Consider the following 20,012-nt stretch of genomic DNA (forward strand, 5'->3'; position numbering starts at 1 on the left):
CAATGATTCCTGTTCACACATTCCACAGTGAGTATTCAAGTGCCAAAACCTTGCCTGATGGAGAGGAGAAGAGGGAGCTAGAAAGAAACCTCAATAGGGAGTTTCGGATTATATTCATCCATGCTTCTCATTTGTAACCTGTTTTTGATCACTAAACCTAACTGAAATCGGGGATGATAACCATGTTCTTAGCAACCTTGCAGAAAAAAGAATATGTAAAGGTATTTCAGCACCTCACTGGTGCAACCCAAGTCAAAGAGATTCATGCTATGACAAAAGCACATACTGCCATTCATGTGCAAAAGACCCCACGCAGCGTTGCAACTTTGTTTAGTGGACACAGCTGACCTTCTGGCAAACTAAGTCAGAAGACTGTGCAATACACTGAAGGCAAGGCCTGTCCATTGTGGACTGGAGCACCCCACCAAAGAGAATGCAGTTAATTCACCTGAGGAAGCTATGTTTGAATGGCTAGCCATAAGAATGGAGAGATAAACCAAAGGTAAACCAAAGAAGTCACATACCATGTGGCCTTCTGCTTTTTTCAGTAACTGGGAAATATAAAAGCACATGGGAAATGTCCGGCTGTGCATTGATGCTAGCGGGATAGACAAATCTCTCCATCTTGGTTTCTCTCGGTTTTCCAGTTTTCCAATTTTAAGGTTGGTTTATCACAAACTTTGAGAATTTTCCAGTCCTGAATTCTATTCATCCCAGACCTTGAGTTGCATTGTTTTTGAAGGTTTTTTACTCATGTTATCATAATGCATGCATTTTTGTACAGAAACATGCCTAATATACACATTTTCGCAAGCAATTTTTGTAATACCATCCATTTTAATGTTACTTTCAGTAATATATGCATTTGTGTGTCCACTTTTCTCCAATACACTCATTTTGAGCACGTTTTTGGACCAGAATTTTCCATTGCAAAATCCAGAGTAGTGCGAATTTTGAAGAATAACTGAGTTTGTGTTTGTGTCTTAGTTCAAAAGTGTGAAGTTAAATAATTTAGTTTCAAAATATGAGCCAAAAAGATTTCTTCCCCATCCCTAATGGATCATGTGTCAGATGCTGATATGTAAACTCAATGCCATTGCGTTAGGATTAGGAAGACTCACATCTGCAAAAGGTCCAAAACATTTGGTCCTGAAGACTATCAGACAGGAATTCAATCTGCCTGTGTGCTACCGCTAAACATCAAAGTTACAGGGTAACTAGCAAGGACAAACAGCCAGATCAGGTTTATTGTCCAGTCTAAGAAACAAGAGCATACCATTCATCTGGTTCAGATGTAGGGATGGACAAAAGTACCTTACCTGGTCCCGCAGCTTGCTTCGCGGTGGGGGTGGAGGCGCTCCGTTACTCCCCCCAAAATTCTGGGCAGGGGGGAGGCACCCCATCACTCCCCACCAAAATTCTGGCTGGGGGGGAGGCGCCCCATCCCTCCAGCTGAAATTCTGGCCGGGGGGGGAGGCACCCTGTCCCTCCGGCCGCGAATCCTCTGCTCCTGCCGGGTCGCAAATGGCGGAGGCCGTAGCTGCCGCCGTTTGTGTCCCTGCAGTAGGGATGTACGAAAGTCACTTACCTTTTCACAGGGGTGCTTCGCGGTGGGGGGGAGGTGCTTCACTTCTCCCCCCGAAGTTCAGGCGAGAGGGGGAGGCGTCCCGCCTTGCCCAGCCAAAATTCAGGCCAGGGGGGGCACCCCGCCTCGCCCAGCCGAAATTCAGGCCGAGGAGAAGCGCCCCGTCTCCCCGGCCACGAAACAAAAAGTAAAAAAAAAAAAAATCGTGATAGGCTACGTAACGATTAACGAAGCCTATCACGGCTAGATTTCCAAAGTCAGCCGTGATAGGCTACGTAAATCATTACGTAGCCTATCATGGGTGACTTTGAAAAAAAAAAAGTGCATACGCAAATGGCGGCGCCCTATGGGCACCACCATTTGCGTTCCTTATTTGGTCCTGGTAGTCTACGTAAAGATTTATGTAGACTATGCCGTAGTCTACGTAAATCTTTACGTAGACTACCGGGACCAAATAAGGAATGCAAATGGCGGTGCCCATAGGGCACCGCCATTTGCATACGTGCTTTTTTTTTTCCAAAGTCACCCGTGATAGGCTACGTGACGATTTACATAGCCTATCACGGTTGTCTTTGGAAATCTCGCCGTGATAGGCTACGTTAATTCTTACGTAGCCTATCACAGGGTTGTTCGTTTTTTTTACACTTTACTTTGTAATGGCAGTGGCGGCAGCTGGTCAGAAGACCGGCTGCCGCCCCCGCCCCCAACGAAAGGCCGACGAACCGCCGCCGGGACCCGCCACCGGGAGGGACATTCGCCCAAGGTAAGTCCCATCCCGGGGGAGTGGCGGGGTGGAGAATTTCACCGCTGATTTCGGGGGGCCGAATGTGTTGGCGCTCGGCCCCCCGAAGATTCGGGGAGAAATTCTCCACCATCCCTACCCTGCAGTCAGCCGTGATAGGCTACGTAAATGTTTACGTAGCCTATCACGGCTGACTTTGGGGGAAAAAAAACCAGCGCGTACGCAAATGGCGGCACCCATGGGCGCCGCCATTTGTGTTCCTCATTTGGGCACGTGTAGACTACGTAGACATTTACGTAGACTATGGCGAAAATAAGGGCAACGCAAATAGCGTTGCCCTTATTTTCGTTGTAGTCTACGTAAATGTTTACGTAGACTACACGTCTCCAAATAAGGAACGCAAATGGTGGCGTCCATGGGCGCCGCCATTTGCATACGTGCTTTTTTTTCCCCCCTCCCAAAGTCAGCAGTGATAGGCTACGTAAACATTTACGTAGCCTATCACGGTGTTTTTTGAAAATCTAGCCATGATAGGCTACGTAAATCTTTACGTAGCCTATCACGTTTGTTGTTGTTGGTTTTTTACACTTGGAAATGGCGGCAGTGGCAGCCGGTCGGAAGACCGGCTGCTGCCGCTGCCGAACCGCCGCGGGGAGCCACTGGGAGGCACCGCCGCCAGGGACATTCGACCAAGGTAAGTCCCATCCCGGGGGGGGCGGGGAGGCAGACCATTTGTCCACCAATTTCGGGGGGCCGAATGCGTTTGCATTCGGCCTCCCGGAGATTCGTGGAGAAATTCTCCGACATCTAGGGATGTACGAAAGTCACTTACCTGGTCCCGAAGCTTCCTTCGCGGTGGGGGGGAGGCGGTTTGGTTCTCCCCCCGAAGTTCAGGCCAGGGGGGGAGGCGCCCCGCCTCGCCCGGCTGAAATTCAGGCCGGGGAGAAGCGCCCCGTCTCCCCGGCCACGAAATACAAAAGTGAATGTCCAAAAACACACACACACACGTGATAGGCTACGTAACGATTTATGTAGCCTATCACGGCTAGATTTCCAAAGTCAGCCGTGATAGGCTACATAAATCATTATGTAGCCTATCACGGGTGACTTTGAAAAAAATAAAAAGCGTGTACACAAATGGCGGCGCCCATGGGCGCCATTTGTGCTCCTTATTTGGACATGGGTACTCTACATAAATCTTTACGTAGACTAGACATGTCAAAATAAGGAATGCAAATGGCGGTCCCCATGGGCACTGCCATTTGCGTACGCGCTTTTTTTTTTATTTCCAAATTCACCCATGATAGGCTACATAATGATTTACGTAACCTATCACAGCTGACTTTGGAAATCTAGCCTTGATAGGCTACGTAAATCGTTACGTAAGCTATCACGTGTGTTTGTTGTTGTTTTTTACATTTACTTGGAAATGGCGGCGGCGGCACCCGGTCGGAAGACCGGCCCCCGCCCCCTCCCCCGCCAAAACGCCGCCGAAACACCGCCGGGGCCCGCCGCCAAGAGGGACATTTGAGGGAGGTAAGTCCCATCCCGGGGGGGGTGGGGGGGCGGAGAATTTCACCGCCAATTTCAGGGGGCCAAATGCATTGGCATTCGGCCTCCCCGAGATTCGTGGAGAAATTCTCCGCCATCCCTACCAACATCCCTAGTCAGATGGCAGATAGGAAACCAAGCACATCTCACACACACTGATACGTCTGAGGTGGGAACTTGACATGTACACCTATTTGCACAATCTTTTTCTTTTCTCTTTTCCTTTTTTAAGGTGGAATGCCCACAATACGTTTTTCTTTGGTGAGTGGAAGTCCACAAGATTAAATGCTTTCACCATATAAAAAGCTAAAATAATAAGTCGTTGTTGTTGTTGTTGTTGTTGTTGTTATTATACTTGTAGTGTTAATAATAAAACACTACATTTTAGGAAAGAGGATCCTAGTCCTGTCTTCACCCTGACATGGTAATTTTCTATATGCATGGAGGGTTTCTTTTTGTTTTTTAGGGAAAACTTTTGAACATATAAAGCAACCCCCCCACACACACACACACATACTGAAACAATCCAGAGAGGTCATTACCATGTGATCCTTTGTTCCTGGCTTCACCATGCCTGGCTGTTGCTACAACAGGCTACAACTAGGGATGGGGGAGAATTTCTTCCCGAAACTTCGGGGGGCCGAGTGCCAATGCATTCGGTCCTCTGAAGGTTGTTCGGGGAGAAATTCTCCACCCCTCCGCCCCCCGCCCCCACCCGGGATGGGACTTACCTTTCACCAATGTCCCTCCCGGCAGCGGGTCCTGGCGGCGGTTCGGCAGGTCTTCGTCAGGGGCAGGGGGCATTGCCCTTATTTTCGCCGTAGTCTACGTAAATCTTTACGTAGACTACAGGGACCAAATAAGGAATGCGAGTGGCGGCTCCCTATCGGGGCCGCCATTTGCGTACGCGCTTTTTTTTTTTTAAGTCACCCGTGATAGGCTACGTGATGATTAACGTAGCCTATCACGGCTGACTTTGCAAATCTAGCCGTGATGGGCTACATTAATCGTTACGTAGCCTATCACAGGGGCGGTTTTTTTTTTCCTTTTTCTTTTGAAGTTCGCGGCCGGGGAGACGGGGCGTTTCTCCCCGGCCTGAATTTCGGCCGGGCGAGGCAGGAAGCCTCCCCCCCGGCCTGAATTTCAGCTGGGCGAGGAGGGAAGCCTCCCCCTCTGGCCTGAACTTCGGGGGGAGCACCGAAGCACCTCCCCCCCACCGCGAAGCAAGCTGCGAGACCAGGTAAGTGACTTCCGTGCATCCCTAGCTACAACTAAGGAAGCCCTGCGTAAGACATTGCCCATCCAGCCTGCTTTAGAGTAAAATGAGGTCTTTATGTAGTCTGGATGTGCTGTACAGTGGCACTGCTAAACAGCACCAGAGGCATGGTGCACTGCTTACACAAGGCAATCAGTTAAATTTATGCATTTGCATTTGTGCTGGGACTTTTGTAAGCAAGCCAGTACTCACCCATTTATGGCATAGGATGATATTAAGGGTATAACCTTAATTTTACTGAATTTAAAGCCAAGATTCCTATTGACTTTAAATGGGCCAGGGTTGCACTGTGACTCTAGATTAAGCATCAACAAACAAGGGATGTACGAAACACCTACCTGGCTCCACACCAGGCAATCTGCGGTGGGGGGGAGGCGCTCTGTCCCCCCCCGGAATCCTCAATGAGGGGAGAGGCGCTCCGTCCCTCCCCCTGGAATCCTGCCCAGCTGGCTCCACTCCGCGGCCAAGCCACGGAGCCACCAGCCGGCTCTGGCCGCCCGCAGCTGGACATCCGGCTGCTGGGCAGCCTTGCAGGGGCTCAAATGGTGGCTGTTGAAACCGCCGCCATTTGTGTCCCTTTATTGAGCCATGATAGGCTACGTAAATATTTACGTAGCCTATCAAGGCAGGGGGGAAAACCCCAGCATACGCAAATGGCGGTAGCCACCGCCATTTGCGTACGCTCATGTTTTTTCCCCCCTGCCGTGATAGGTTACGTAAATACTAGGGATGGCGGAGAATTTCTCCCCGAAACTTCGGGGGGCCGAGCGCCAACGTGTTCAGCCCCCCGAAGAAGTTTCGGGGAGAAATCCTCCGCCCCCCCGCCGGGACGGGACTTACCTTCCCTGAATGTCCCTCCCGGCGGCGGGTCCGGCTGGCGGTTCGTCCGGTGTTCGAGCGGGGCGGGAGCGGCAGCCAGTCTTTCGACCGGCTGCCGCCCCCGCCATTGCAATGAAAGAAAAAAAAAACACGTCCCCTGATAGGCTACGTGACGATTCACGTAGCCTATCACGGCTAGATTTGCAAAGTCAGCCGTGATAGGCTACGTGAATCGTCACATAGCCTATCACGGGTGACTTAAAAAAAAAAAAAAAGTGTGTACGGATAATGGTGGCCCCCATAGGGAGCCGCCATTCGCTTTCCTTATTTGGTCGCTGTAGTCTACGTCAATGTTTACATAGACTACGGCGAAAATAAGGGCAATGCAAATACCGTTGCCCTTATTTTCGCCATGGTCTACGTAAACATTGACGTAGACTACAGCAACTAAATAAGGAACGCGAATGGCGGCTCCCTATGGGGGCCGCCATTCGCGTACGCGCTTTTTTTTTTTTTAAAGTCACCCGTGATAGGCTACGTGACGATTCACGTAGCCTATCATGGCTGACTTTCCAGATCTAGCCGTCATAGGCTACGTGAATCGTCACGTAGCCTATCAGGGGACGTGTTGTTGTTTTTTTGTTACTTTCGTGTTCGCGGCCGGGCGAGGCGGGAAGCCTCCTCCCCGGCCTGAATTTCGGCCGGGCGAGGCGGGAAGCCTCCCCCCCGGCCTGAACTTCGCGGGGGGAGCAGCGAAGTGCTCCCCCCCACCGCGAAAAAGCTGCGAGAAAAGGTAAGTGACTTTCGTTCACCCCTAGTAAATACTTATGTAGCCTATCAAGGCAGGGGGGGAAAAAAACCAGCATACACAAATGGCGGTAGCCGCCGCCATTTGCATACGCTGGGGTTTCCCCGCCCCCCCCGCCGTGATAGGCTACGTAAATCCTTAAGTAGCCTATCACGGCCTCCGCAGGGACGCAAATGGCATCCCTGCATTAGCCGTGATAGGTTACGTAAGTATTTACGTAGCCTATCATGGCTATGAAGAGGAGGAAGTGAATGGCGGCCGCAGGACGGCCTCCATTCGCAAAATAGCACGGACGGGAGCAGGTAAGTGCTCCGTTTCACACGCCTTTCCTGCATGCCTTTTGTGGGGTGGGGGGGTGGGGGCTTTGTTCCGCAATGGATTTTGGGGGGCCGAATGCACTGGCATTCGGCCTCACCGAGATCTGTCACGGAATTCTCTGACATCCCTACAACAAACCAAAGTAATCTGATATAAACATGGGATCCAATCTACAATGCACAAAAGCCAAGCCACTTATTTAGGGTGCAATCCTATGGGGATAGGTGGCCGCTTCCGAACTCAGAGGTGACTGCCTATCCAATGCACAGCAGGAGAAGTGCAAAGGGTATCATCCCCTCCATGCTTCAGCCACCCTGCATTCGTGGCTAGACAGCCGATTTCAGCTGTCTAGCCATGGGAACGTGGAGTGGGGGAAGCAGCTGCCGGATGACACATTGGATGTGTTATACCGGCATTTCCACCTTCCTCACCCCAGAATGCCCCCTGGAACAGCCTGTTTTCGCTGCTCCATGCTCCTCCTCCATTCTGAGCTGCCTGTGAGGCAGCGCGGGAGGTGGGGAAGGTCAGCTTTTAGGCAACTAACCTCGAAGCTCAGGGTCCGAGGTCAGTTCCCAGAAACTGGCGTATCCTGTGGCCATCTAGCTTCTAACTAGAGGCCATAGGATTGCTCCCTTAATGGTTTATATAAAAGCAGATGTGGGGGGAGGACAGTGTATGTATTTCTTTAAAAAGAAAAAAAAAGGCCGATGTTCTTTCAAAACAGTAATTTCACTGCATTTCCAATTTATTTGGACTCAGATTTAGTACAAGTAAAACTGTAAAAACATTGTTGTGTGATGGAGCTTTATGCAAATAAAGGACTTAGAATTATCATGGGTGTTACATAAAAGAGAGAGGTGGAATTGCTCATAACCTTTTGACCCTCCAGTCTGCATAGCAGGAATCAATCATCTTCGTCTCTTGCTCAAGCCAACTCAGACATCAGTGTTAGGAAGGATTTAATGTAGCAAAAAATTATTTAAAATTAGCATTCTCTTTCCTTTCAAAAACCTTTTCTTCCTCAATGCATGGCAGTTCCCTGTGATCTGTGTAATTGGCAGCTTTTTAAAAGAGCTATGTTGTTTAAGAGGGTTGTTATTTACGAATCCTTCTGATAATTCAGCATGATTGATAGATTTACTATTTAGTGTACAACAACTGCAGGGTAGTTCATTATTTTGCTTAATGTATAACACACATACGCACACACAGTTGCACCAAACATTTCTTCCACATTTTTTTTTTACCATTCTCATTCAATTTGGGGGGGGGGATGCTTTCCAAAAGAAATTCAAAGGAGAAGAAAGGTTGGAGAAATTCTTATAGATTGGGTCCAGGTTTCTTGTGCATACCTTACCTATGAGGTGGCCAAGGAATGTGCACAAGTATTCTGCCTTTCCTTGTACAATCATCTCTCTGGTAGTCTGTAGCTTCCTTAGCTTCCAGCACTTCAATTAAAGCCCAGGGGAAGATCTCATGAGGCAATTCTTCCCAGATCAGGAACCTCAGGCGGTGTGGGAAGCTGCGGAGCTATGGGGAGATCTGTAATAGAAAGAAAAATGCACACGCAGCACCTCCAGCCACCTCACAGTGATTGACTAAGCTCTAAAACACCACCTGAAGAAATTCAAAATGAATTATCAAATGCACTGAGCGTCTTTCCCCTTTCATGGGGGAAGAAAACTTTCAGGAAATTGGAGGACAGATTTTGACGGATCACTACCTCTACCTTTTCCCTGGATCTGGATCTGGGTACAATACCCGCCCCCCTCACACCTGCAAGGAGGCTTGCAGGGAAGTAGTGGTATTATAGGCATCTGTGGTAGAGATAAGTTGCATCACAGTTGGCCTCAGATATTTCATGTTTGGAAGACCCTGGGGAAGGTGTTGAATCCAGCTAGAGCTGAGCGAAAAATTATCAGACAACATTTTTCTCAAAAACATTGTTAGGTCTTCTCTTTTCTTACCACCACCCCGCACCCCTTACCACCTCAAAATTTCCTTCATCATTATTTTGGCTGGTAGCTGCCTTCCATTTCCCCCCCCCCCTACACACACACACACACACACACACACTGTCCCAGAACAATGCTAGGTGTGGGGTGTTGTGGAGGCCATAAAATGGCTGCCAGGCTGCCTATGCAGTTGCTGCTGTTGCCACTTGCAGTGGCAGTGCAACCTCCCCCCCAAAAAAAGAAAACCCATAGGAAAAAAAGAAAGAAGTTGTGCTACAACCCCTGCCACTGGAGTATCCCAGCCTTGAGAAACTGTTGGAGAATTTCTCCTCCCCCAGGAGAAATTCAATGAAATTATGTGTCCCCACCCCCGACCCTAGTCCCTATTTCTCTGCCCAAACATAGGGTGGAAGATTTCAAGAGGATATTGGCACATGGCTCTGGCCTCTTGTATCACAGCCAAGACAAGCCTGTGGGTGGCTGTATCTGGAAATGGACCTGGAGGGCTCTGCTGTCTAAACCAGGTCCCTGCTCTCTGATAGTGGGGCTCAGAACACAACAGCTGGAAATAACTGCTCTCCTGACTAAACAAGGATGGAAGGGGAGGCTTCTGCTACTTATACGTGGCCAATCCAGAGGCTTCATAATCCCTACCAATGCTGAGGTGGCTATTGCACATCCTTATTCCATCTAGGGATGTACGAAAGGTACTTACCTTTCCGCGGATTCTGCTGATGCTGGGGGGGAGGCATTCCGTCCCTCCCCCTGGAATCCTGGCCAGGGGGGGAGGTGCTCCGTTCCCCCCCCCCGGAATCCTGGCCGGGTCCGCTCCGCAGGGATACTGCGGAGCCGCCGGCCAGCTCCGCCAGCAGCCAGACATCCGGCCACTGGCTAGCAGGGATGCAAATGGCGGCGGCCATAGCCGCCGCCGTTTGCGTCCCTGCAGTCAGCCGTGATAGGCTACGTAAATGTTTATGTAGCCTATCACTGCTGATTAAAAAAAAAATGCGCATACTTAAATGGCGGCGCCAATGGGCGCCGCCATTTGCGTTCCTTATTTTGGCACGTCTTAATCTACGTAAACATTTACGTAGACTAAGACGGCGAAAATAAGGAGAAAGCAAATAGCATAGCATCTACCCATGGGCGCCGCCATTTGCGTACGCGCGTGTGTGTGTTTTTTTTTTAATCAGCCGTGATAGGCTACGTAAACATTTACGTAGCCTATCATGGTGTTTTTTTTAAATCTAGCCTTGATAGGCTATGTAAATCTTTACGTAGCCTATCACGTTTTTTTGTTTTTTTGGTTTTTTTACCTGGAAATGGCGGCGGTGGCGGCTGGTCGGAAGACCGGCTGCCACAGCCGCCGCCGCCGAACCAGCGCCGGAGCCGCCGCCACCGCCGCCAGGAAGATCCACCTAAGGTAAGTCCCATCCCGGGGGGGCGGGGGGCCGTTCCGCCACCGATTTTGGGGGGCCGACTGCGCTGGCATTCGGCCTTCCCGAGATCCATGGCGGAAGTTTCGTACATCCCTAATTCCATCCTGTGCCCAGAGAGGGCACTATGGCATGAGCAGGTACAATCCCGGACAGCTCATCGTGCAAGGCCATGAAGTAGGGATGTATGAAAAATTCATTTCAGTTTGTTTTTTTATCAGGAATCAGTATTTACTAGGGATGGGCAGATTCCCTGCCTGCTGGTCCATGGGGAATCCACCTGCGGGGGAGGCGATCCATTTTCTCCCGCCGGAATCCTCTTCAGCCGGCTCTGCTCCATGGCAATTCCACGGAGCCCCTGGCCAGCTCCGAAGCACCAGCAATACGGCCGCCATGCCGTATTGCTGGCTGAAGGGGACTGACTGCGGGACTGACTCCAGGACGCCATTGGCGGCCATAAAGGTCATAGTTTGAAGTAAAAGCAGCCGTAAACGGCTGCATTTAGCTTAAACGATGACCTTTACGGCTGCAAATGGCATCCCGGACACTATTTGTGTCCCTGCTTTTCATTCAAATATTTGCATAGCCTATCGTGTGAAAAAACAGGGCCACAAATGGCATCCAGGACACCATTTGCATCCCTGTTTTATGTGATAGGCTATGCAAATATTTGCGTAGCCTATCGTGTGAATGAAAAGCAGGGATGCAAATGGCAATCGGGACACAATTTGAGGCAGCAAAGGTCTTATTTTGAGCTAAATGCAGCCATTTACGGCTGCATTTACCTCAAACTAAGACCTTTACAGCCACAAATCGTGTCCCCTTCAGCCAGCAATACAGCATGGCAGCCGTATCGCTGGCAATCTGGAGCTGGAGGATCCGGCCGAAGAGGATTCCTTGGGGAGGCGGAGGTAAGTGTTCTGTTCCTCCATGGACTCTGGGGGCCTGGATTCTTTAAAATCCAGCCTCATTGGAGTCTGTGGCAGAATTCTCTGCCATCCCTAGGATTTACCCAGTTTGCAGCTTCTGGACCAAAGCCAGACACAGATGCAATCTGTGGGCTAAGTCCATACATTCCTGATCTTACAATGTAATTTGCAGCTCCCCAAAAATGTGTTCGACAAAATGCATACATTTGAAAAATGCTCACTAATATGTTTGATTCAATGGGAGAAGAATGCATACATTACAAAGATGTGCACAATTGATGCATACATTTGGAAAAATACGCACACAAATATGCACGGATTTTCATTAGGGATGGATGAACTCATCTCTGTCCAGGGCTGTCAGTCTCTCATTGAGCTGCCACTGCTGACCACACCCACTTGCTGCAACATGGACCCACCAACTCCTTTGACCTGCCCACTCCTTTGGCCCATTCATGCCTGTAACGTTGCGTAGATCACCCTTTATGGCCACAATCTACACAATATTCCCTTCCCAGAAATGCCCCAGCCACCATTGTTCTGCAAAATGGCAGCTTGGGGGAGGAGTGGGAAGGCTGCTGGATGCTCACAGACCATGCAGTGCTCATGGACAGGTCCAGGGAGTGCCATGTGGTCCACAAACAGGGAGCTGGGGGACTGAGTGGGGTGGGTGGGAGTCCATTGCACTCTGCCCCTATATCGGGGGGCTGCAACATCCCTAATTTTCATGCAAAAAAGGAGAAAAAAACCAAGCTTGCAATCCAATACAGACTTTGGTTGGAACAAGCTTCAAGACAGAATTTGGAGAAGTTTGGCAAGCTCAAGTTTTGCTGATTCACACTTCCCTACCATGAAGCACCTAGTCCAAATCTGAGTTTTCCTGACATCATACTGGGATGGACTACCTTAAAAAAAAGAACACAGCTATCACCTGTGGAGACTAAGTTCCCACTGCTGAGAAGTACCACATGCATGATGGATCTGGATGATTCGTGCTCAAGAGAGTTTTGGCCCTTTTTCATGCTAGTAAATGACACCGGAGGTTGAAGGAGACATGCCTGCATAGGAAGTATTCAACAGAAAAGCTTTTAATATTTAAAAAATATATAAGGAAAACCATGGAAGAAGCAAGGATCTGATGCCCCATAGTGTAAAGAGGTTAGCCCAAGAAGCTGTTGAAGCAAGCAGTGCGATGAGGTTCATGAGGTTTAGCATGACCAAGAGATAGAAGCCACATACTGCCTTTTATATATAAAGCCTATGATCTTCCACACATGGTGAGGGGGTATTAAGGGAAGGCTGCAGCCCCTTGCCTCATCCATTTCCCAGGTGCTCTCTCTTGCTTCTGGCTATCATTGCTGCCCATTTTCTTCTGCACCTCCATGCCTTCGCCCCATACTGCAACCAGAACTGACATGTCCTCTCTTCCCTGCAGGAAAAGGAGTACGAAGGAGGACCTGGATACATCCAGTCACGTAGGGATGGCAGAGAATTTCTCCCCGAATCTTCAGGAGGCCGAACGCCGAGGCATTCGGCCCCCCAAAAGTGTTGGGGAAATTCTCCGCTGACCCCTGCCCCCCCCCCGGGATGGGACTTACCTTCAGCGAATGTCCCTCTCAGCGGCGGGTCCCGGCGGCGGTTCGGCGACATTTCGTGGGGGGCGGGGGCGGCAATTACAAAATAAAAAAGTAAGTAAAAAAAAAAAACACCCGTGATAGGCTACGTGACAATTTACGTAGCCTATCACAGCCAGATTTCCAAAGTCAGCTGTGATAGGCTACGTAAATCGTCACATCGCCTATCAAGGGTGACTTTGGGGGGAAAAAAAAAGCGCGTACGCAAATGTACGCATTTGCGTTCCTTATTTTGGCACGTCTAGTCTACGTAAAGATTTACGTAGACTACGGCGAAAATAAGGGAACGCAAATAGCGAATAGCCCATGGGCCGCCGCCATTTGCATACGCGCTTTTTTCTTTTCTTTTCCAAAGTCACCCGTGATAGGCTACGTGACAATTAACGTAGCCTATCACGGCTGACTTTGGAAATCTAGCCGTGATTAGGGACGGCGGAGAATTTCTCCCCGAATCTTCGAGGGGCCAAGCGCCAACACATTCGGCCCCCCGAAATTGGTGGTGAAATTCTCCGCCACCCCCCAGCCACCCCCCCGGGATGGGACTTACCTTTGGCGAATGTCCCTCCCGGCGGCGGGTCCCAGCAGCGTTTTGGCAGCGTTTCGTCGCGGGCGGGGGCGGTGGCCGGTCTCCCGACCGGCTGCCGCTGCCACCATTGCAAAAAAAAAAAACTAAAGTAAAAAAAAACACACACATCCATGCATAGGCTACGTAACGATTTACATAGCCTATCACAGCTAGATTTCCAAAGTCAGCAGTGATAGGCTACATAAATCGTCACGTAGCCTATCACGGGTGACTTTGAAAAAAAAAAAAGTGCATACGCAAATGGCAGCGGCCCATGGGCGCCGCCATTTGCGTTCCTTATTTTGGCATGTCTAGTCTACGTAAAGATTTACGTAGACTACGGCGAAAATAAGGGCACGCTATTTGCGTTGCCCTTATTTTCGCCATAGTCTACGTAAATGTTTACGTAGACTAGATGTGCCAAAATAAGGAACGCAAATGGCGGCGCCCATGGGCTGCCGCCATTTGCGTACGTGTTTTTGTTTTTGTTTTCAAATTCACCCGTGATAGGCTACGTGACGATTTACGTAGCCTATCAAGGCTGACTTTGGAAATCTAGCTGTGATAGGCTACGTAAATCGTCACGTAGCCTATCATGGGGTCTTTTTTTATTATTATTTTTTTTTCGCAGCCGGGGAGACGTGGCGCTTCTCCCCGGCCTGAATTTCGGCCAGGCGAGGTGGGAAGCCCCCCCCCCAGCCTGAATTTCGGCCGGGCGAGGCGGGAAGCCTCCCCCCCTTCGCCCGAATTTCGGGGGGGAAGCGAAGCGCCTCCCCCCCACCGCGAAGCCAAGCTGTGAAAAGGTAAGTGACTTTCGTACATCCCTAATCCAGTGGCAGTTTTATTTACTCTATGACCACTCCATCTTGGAAAAAGTTTGGCAAGCTCAAGTTTTGCTGATTCACACTTTCCTACCATGAAGCACCTAGTCCAAATCTGAGTTTTCCAAGGGGGCACTCTAAGCACCTGACACCTCTTCTATGCCCCTGTGAGGCAGAGAGGAAGCAGCAGCTGAACTGTTGCGGAGGTAGCCATGAGGAGGTGCCTAGGAGTTAATCCTGCATTCCACCCAGGTAGTTTTAGTGTGAGGTGATCTGCCCTCTGACCCCACCACCAAAGCCAGATGTCAGACTTTCATTTCTTGGACCACACTTGGTCCGCCAAGCATTGCAGAAGTGATGCAATGAGATAGAACACTAACAACTGGGCCTTTATATTAGATGTGGGGAACGTCCAGTGCTCCAAATGTTGTTGGAATCCAACTCCCATCAGCCTTGACCAACATGGCCAATGGCCATGGATGATGGGAGTTATAGTAAAAAAAAAAAAAAGACATCTCGAGAGCCACTGGTTCCCCACCTGTTTTACATTTAGGGTAGCAAAATGAGAGGTGTCATGAGAGGTGTGGGGGATTAATTGCAATGGTGGAATGCCCCTCGGTGCCTACAAGGTTCCTGGCAGTGATTGCCTGGCAGGTTTGTGTCATTACTTTCCCCAAAGGAGTGAATAGAGACCATTCATTCCTATGGAATAAAGTGTGCATTTGGGAACACCTTTGGATAAGGCGTAAGCATTTCTCCTGCCCCTGGCAACCCCGGCCAGTGGAAAATTAAAAACTTGTTCCTATCCACATGGGCCCTCTCCCTATGTGTAGCCTCATCTGGTGATATGCTAAGAGTAATGGCAGGCCTGGTCATGCTACAGGGAAGGCAGGGCCAGACACGCCATGCATCATGATTGGGCACATGATGGGGCCTACTCCACCAGTAGTGCCTGTGGGGGAACCACCACTATGTTAGCCCAATGCTCCTGTCCCCTCGGTGGCCAGAGCTGCAGTTACCCTCCTTATTTTCTCGTGCAATGCATTTTGTGAAGATAAAGAGGGTGGCTATATATGCCAGCCCACATAGGAGGGGGTGTAGCATGGCACTCTGTGAAGGACCTCCAAAATACTGGAGCTGACCGAGTGTAAGATCAGTGGTGGAATTCTCTGACATCCCTACCAGGTTGAGAAGATCCCACTGATAAGCACTCTTTCAGTCTGATTCTGTAGCCAACTGTGGATCCACCAGATAGTTGTTTCATCTAGCCCACCTTTAGCTAGTTTGCTTGATGGCTTTCATAGTAGCTGATGTACATACAGCCCTTTATTTGCAAGCTGGAGTGCTGTGTTTTGAATACTCACACAGCTACAACTGACCATACATAATGGAAATATCAAAAGGGGAAACTAATCCAAGTGGATCAAGCAATATAAAAGGTAGTATACAGAGAAAGGAACAAAGGAAGCAAGACATGAACCATATAAGAAATTATATCCAAGGCCCCAATGTACCCTGAACGATTCTATAGCAGTCTATAGAGTGACGGACTGGGAGCCGGGAGATCCGGGTTCTAGTCCCCACTTGGCCATGGAAGCTCACTGGGTGACTTTGGGCCAGTCACAGACTCTCAGCCCAACCTACCTCACAGGGTTGTTGTTGTGAGGATACAACGGTGAGGAGGAGGATAATGTAAGCCGCCTTGAGTTCCTTGCGAGAGGGAGAAAGGCGGGGTATAAATGCAATAAATAAATAAATAAATAAATAGCAGTCATAGTTGTTGTTTTCTTCTCCTCCAACTTCACAGAATGGTGGACCATCCTGTTTCAGTTGGGAAATCACATGTTGGAATTAGGTATAGATGAATCTGACATTTTCATTTTCTCCTGCATTCACATGTTTTACATGTCAAGGTCTTTCCATCCCTATTATGAAGAAATTTGCAAATTTTGGTAAATTCTTGTCAAAAAGTAACTGAACTGAAATTCTCACCTATCTGCACTGGCCAACTTGAATAGGTACAGCAATTCCCATCATGGGAAGGACTATATTATACCTAACTGCCTGCCTTATGTGTTAAAGATGAGAAGGCTGTCAGAAAAAATCTACAACGTGGCAACCATAATTCAGCACCAACATGTTCGATACAGAGGCCCCTGTCAGTTTCAGTTTCTCCCTCATTTGATTTTTTTTATCCCATTTTTTTCCATGCCGAATATGAAGAAATGTGTACATTTTGATAAATGAACTAAACTAAAATTAAATTCTCATTCATCACAAGTTGGAATGACTCACTCTTTTAGAAACCTCCTTGCATGTATGAAACAAGCATGTCAAGGAGAAGCCAATAAGTAATCTGCCATGATGCATGGACCAAGTCCAATTCCCTTAGCACTGACAGATGGCTACCCTCAAATGCTGAGGGGTGTGTGTGTGTGTGTGTGTGTGTGTATTTAAAACACTCTTTATATGACTGTGCAGTAGCAGACTCCCTTATACTTATAACCTTCAGGGTTTGCACTCCTAAATACCCATGGGAGCTAGAGAGACGCCATCCCAGTAAACATAAATGCTACAGACAGCTGATGAAAAGATGTTTAAGTGACTGCAAAATGGCCTGTAAACATACATTGTGTTTGGTGACCTTGGTGACACATCTATTTTCTTCACAGTTGTCTAAAAACAGAGCTGCAGCCTGGGCACCATGTTCGCATCCACCAGGGCCAGGCCAGAGTGGTAGCTGGCTATATCCAAAACTAGACTTAGGGGACATGTTCTCTATTTCAGGTCCCACTGAGTTCAGCAGCTAATGCTGGAAGCTTCAGTTGGAAAGCAGAAAAATAGGAGCCTGGCCTCCTGCCCTTCCTGTGTCAACCAGGCAGAGGCCAAGCTGCCAGTGTTTCTAGAAGACCTAGCCAATCCAGAGCCATCATCCTGAATGACTGCAGAGGCTGATGCTGCATGCCCCTATTCTTTTCTGTCCCTGAAGAGGGCTCCAAAACCTAAACATACTCACTAGACTAGTTCCACGAGGGTACACACAGCCCTTTGCATGTGTTGATAGAACACATAGAGAGCTTACTGGGTCCACGCAGGCTAGTCCTGCCCACTGCCAGAACCATGCACCACCTCCCCTGTCCCCTGACAAATATCCAGCAGACGTTCATGAGAAAGAGTGCTCCACACGTACACATGTATGTACAGAGAAATCCTGCACTCAGGGAGGGACCTGCCTAATCAAGTTCCCTCCTCAAGTGTAGGATAGGGAAGTACAGATTTTGTTAGATATGCTCCATCTGCATTTTGCAGATTGTCAGGCAAGCATCTTGTATTCCATCATCTGCTCATTGACAGAATAGGATTTTTTTCAAATCAGTATTTCATTCTACTTGCGATAATTCACATCAGCGCTAATGTGCACTTGCACAAATGTGCTACCAGGCATTAGTTAATGTGAATTAGCACAAGTGCACATCAGTGCTGATGCAAAGTAACACAACCTCCCCCCCCCGCCCACCCAGAAGTGAAAAACCAGCCCATAAGCCACAGAATCCATGCGACTTGTAAAAAGCCTAGAAATCTGAACTCATTGAAATTCCTTGTGGATTTCTCCAGGATTCCTAGTTTAGGACCTCTCTGTGCAATCCTGCTCATGAATATCCACCAGACATTGATCAGAGGAGGGGAGATGCAGCACCTGGCATACAGTGGGCATTCATTGAACTCACAGAGAAGTTTGTGTGAGTGCCCCCACACACACACACACAGGCAGATCAGTCCTATGGGTATTGGGAGGGTTCATCTGTAATGGCAGTGTCCCTTGGAATGACTACATCTCCCAGGGGAACTGCCATGGAAGCCTTGCCACACTCCACAGCACATCAGGGTGTCAGAGGGGGAGAGGATGGAGCAAGAAAATCCTCTTTTCAGCCCAGTTCTTTCCTAAGCACCATGGCCACCATGCTATCCTGACTGAAAAGGAAATAAAAGGAGAAGGTGTTTTGGAGATGGTGGGGAGGGAGACCCCCTTCATTGTGTGTGTCCTCCCAACTGGCTTGTGAAATGAATGTATTTTTCTCTGATATTTTGAGGAGAGAACTCAACTAATTTCTGGCTCACACTGTGGAGAAACTGGCAGGCATGGAGGGTTTTGCCCATCCCCAATCTCTTCCATTTCATCTACAACCTTATTAAAATATGGAGTCAGTTTGTTTGTCTAAAGAGCCCTCATCAACAGGTAACTGAAGAAGTCTCATTATTTTATTAGACTAAATAGGGCGCCAAGGGAAGGCCTTGACATATGGGTATTGTTTTTCTGAAGTTCAGTGGTGCAGTGATGTGGCAGATGAGTATCTAAGAAGATACTTGATTTGTTTATAGAGTCACTGAGGGAAAACATGAGGAGCATTTTTTTTCTTCTCAAAGCTCACTATGTGGCTTTTTTGAAAGGTGACCCTGTATCTTTTTTTTTAATGGCATATCAGATTTGCTGGTTGAAGAGAAAGAGAAACCAAATACTGCAGGAGTCTTTTTTTTTTATCCCGAAACAAGTTGGAAACAGTTCAAGCAATTAACAGGAGGTTTGCTGATTCAAGAACATATGAAAAATTGTTATGCAAAATATGCTCATGTGGGAGGAGGAAAAAATAAGTCCCTGAGTGATCTAATTTGGACAGTTATACAAAGAAGCAATAAACACAAGCTGGCACCAAAAATTCCCTTACTGTGAAATTTCATTGAATAAAAATTTCCACATTAATTGTATCCTTTCCAGAAAGCAGCACCAAGAGGAGGATGTGAAATAATTCACACTGTGATACTCTGAGAGAAGGTTGGCCCAGGAAAGCTGCAGCAGAGAAATAACTATTACTAATGGGTGACAGGAATCCTTCAGCTAAGGGGAAGGAGGAAACTCCCACAGTGATGAAGAGAAACGTATACACGAAGGGAGCAAATTTTGTTGGCGTGAGAAGCACTGCCGCAGGATCACAGTGTATTTCTTCTTCTGCACTGAATTAGGGGCGCACCGGTTTCTCAAGGTAGACTGCAACTGAAAAAGGAATGGTGTGATAACCGCATGAGGGGGAGGAGCTAGCACACTCCCTCTCCTCCCGTGTTTAGGAACACCTGAATGGGGATGATGTAGTGAGCAGATGCAATCCCTTTCTGCTTATTCAGTAAACATGGCCATACTGTCTGCACTAGATCTCTCCACTATGGGGTGAGTGGCTTATGGCCGTAAGGCGATTCGCTCACATAAGGCCTATACTGCTCCAGCTGCACTGGTTACTGGTGTGCTTCTGAGCCCAATTCACAGTGCTGGTTTTGACCTTTAAAGCCTTACAAGGTTTGGGATCTTGTAGTTACTTGAAGGACCGCTTTCACCCATTTCACCCATATCAGCTTGCCCACACTTTAAGATCAGAAAGAGAGTCCCTTGTCATTTGCCCACCCATGAGGGCAGTCAGGTGGGTGACAACACATGAGAGGGCCTTCTCTGCAGTGGCCCCACACCTTTGGAACAAGCTGCCATCAGAGGTGCTCCATGATTGGTCATTGCAGGCTTTTAAGAA

This window comes from Heloderma suspectum, chromosome 2 (genome assembly GCF_057233095.1).
Source record: "Heloderma suspectum isolate Gila_16-S chromosome 2, 16-S_ref, whole genome shotgun sequence".
NCBI classification, from domain to species: Eukaryota; Metazoa; Chordata; class Lepidosauria; order Squamata; family Helodermatidae; genus Heloderma; species Heloderma suspectum.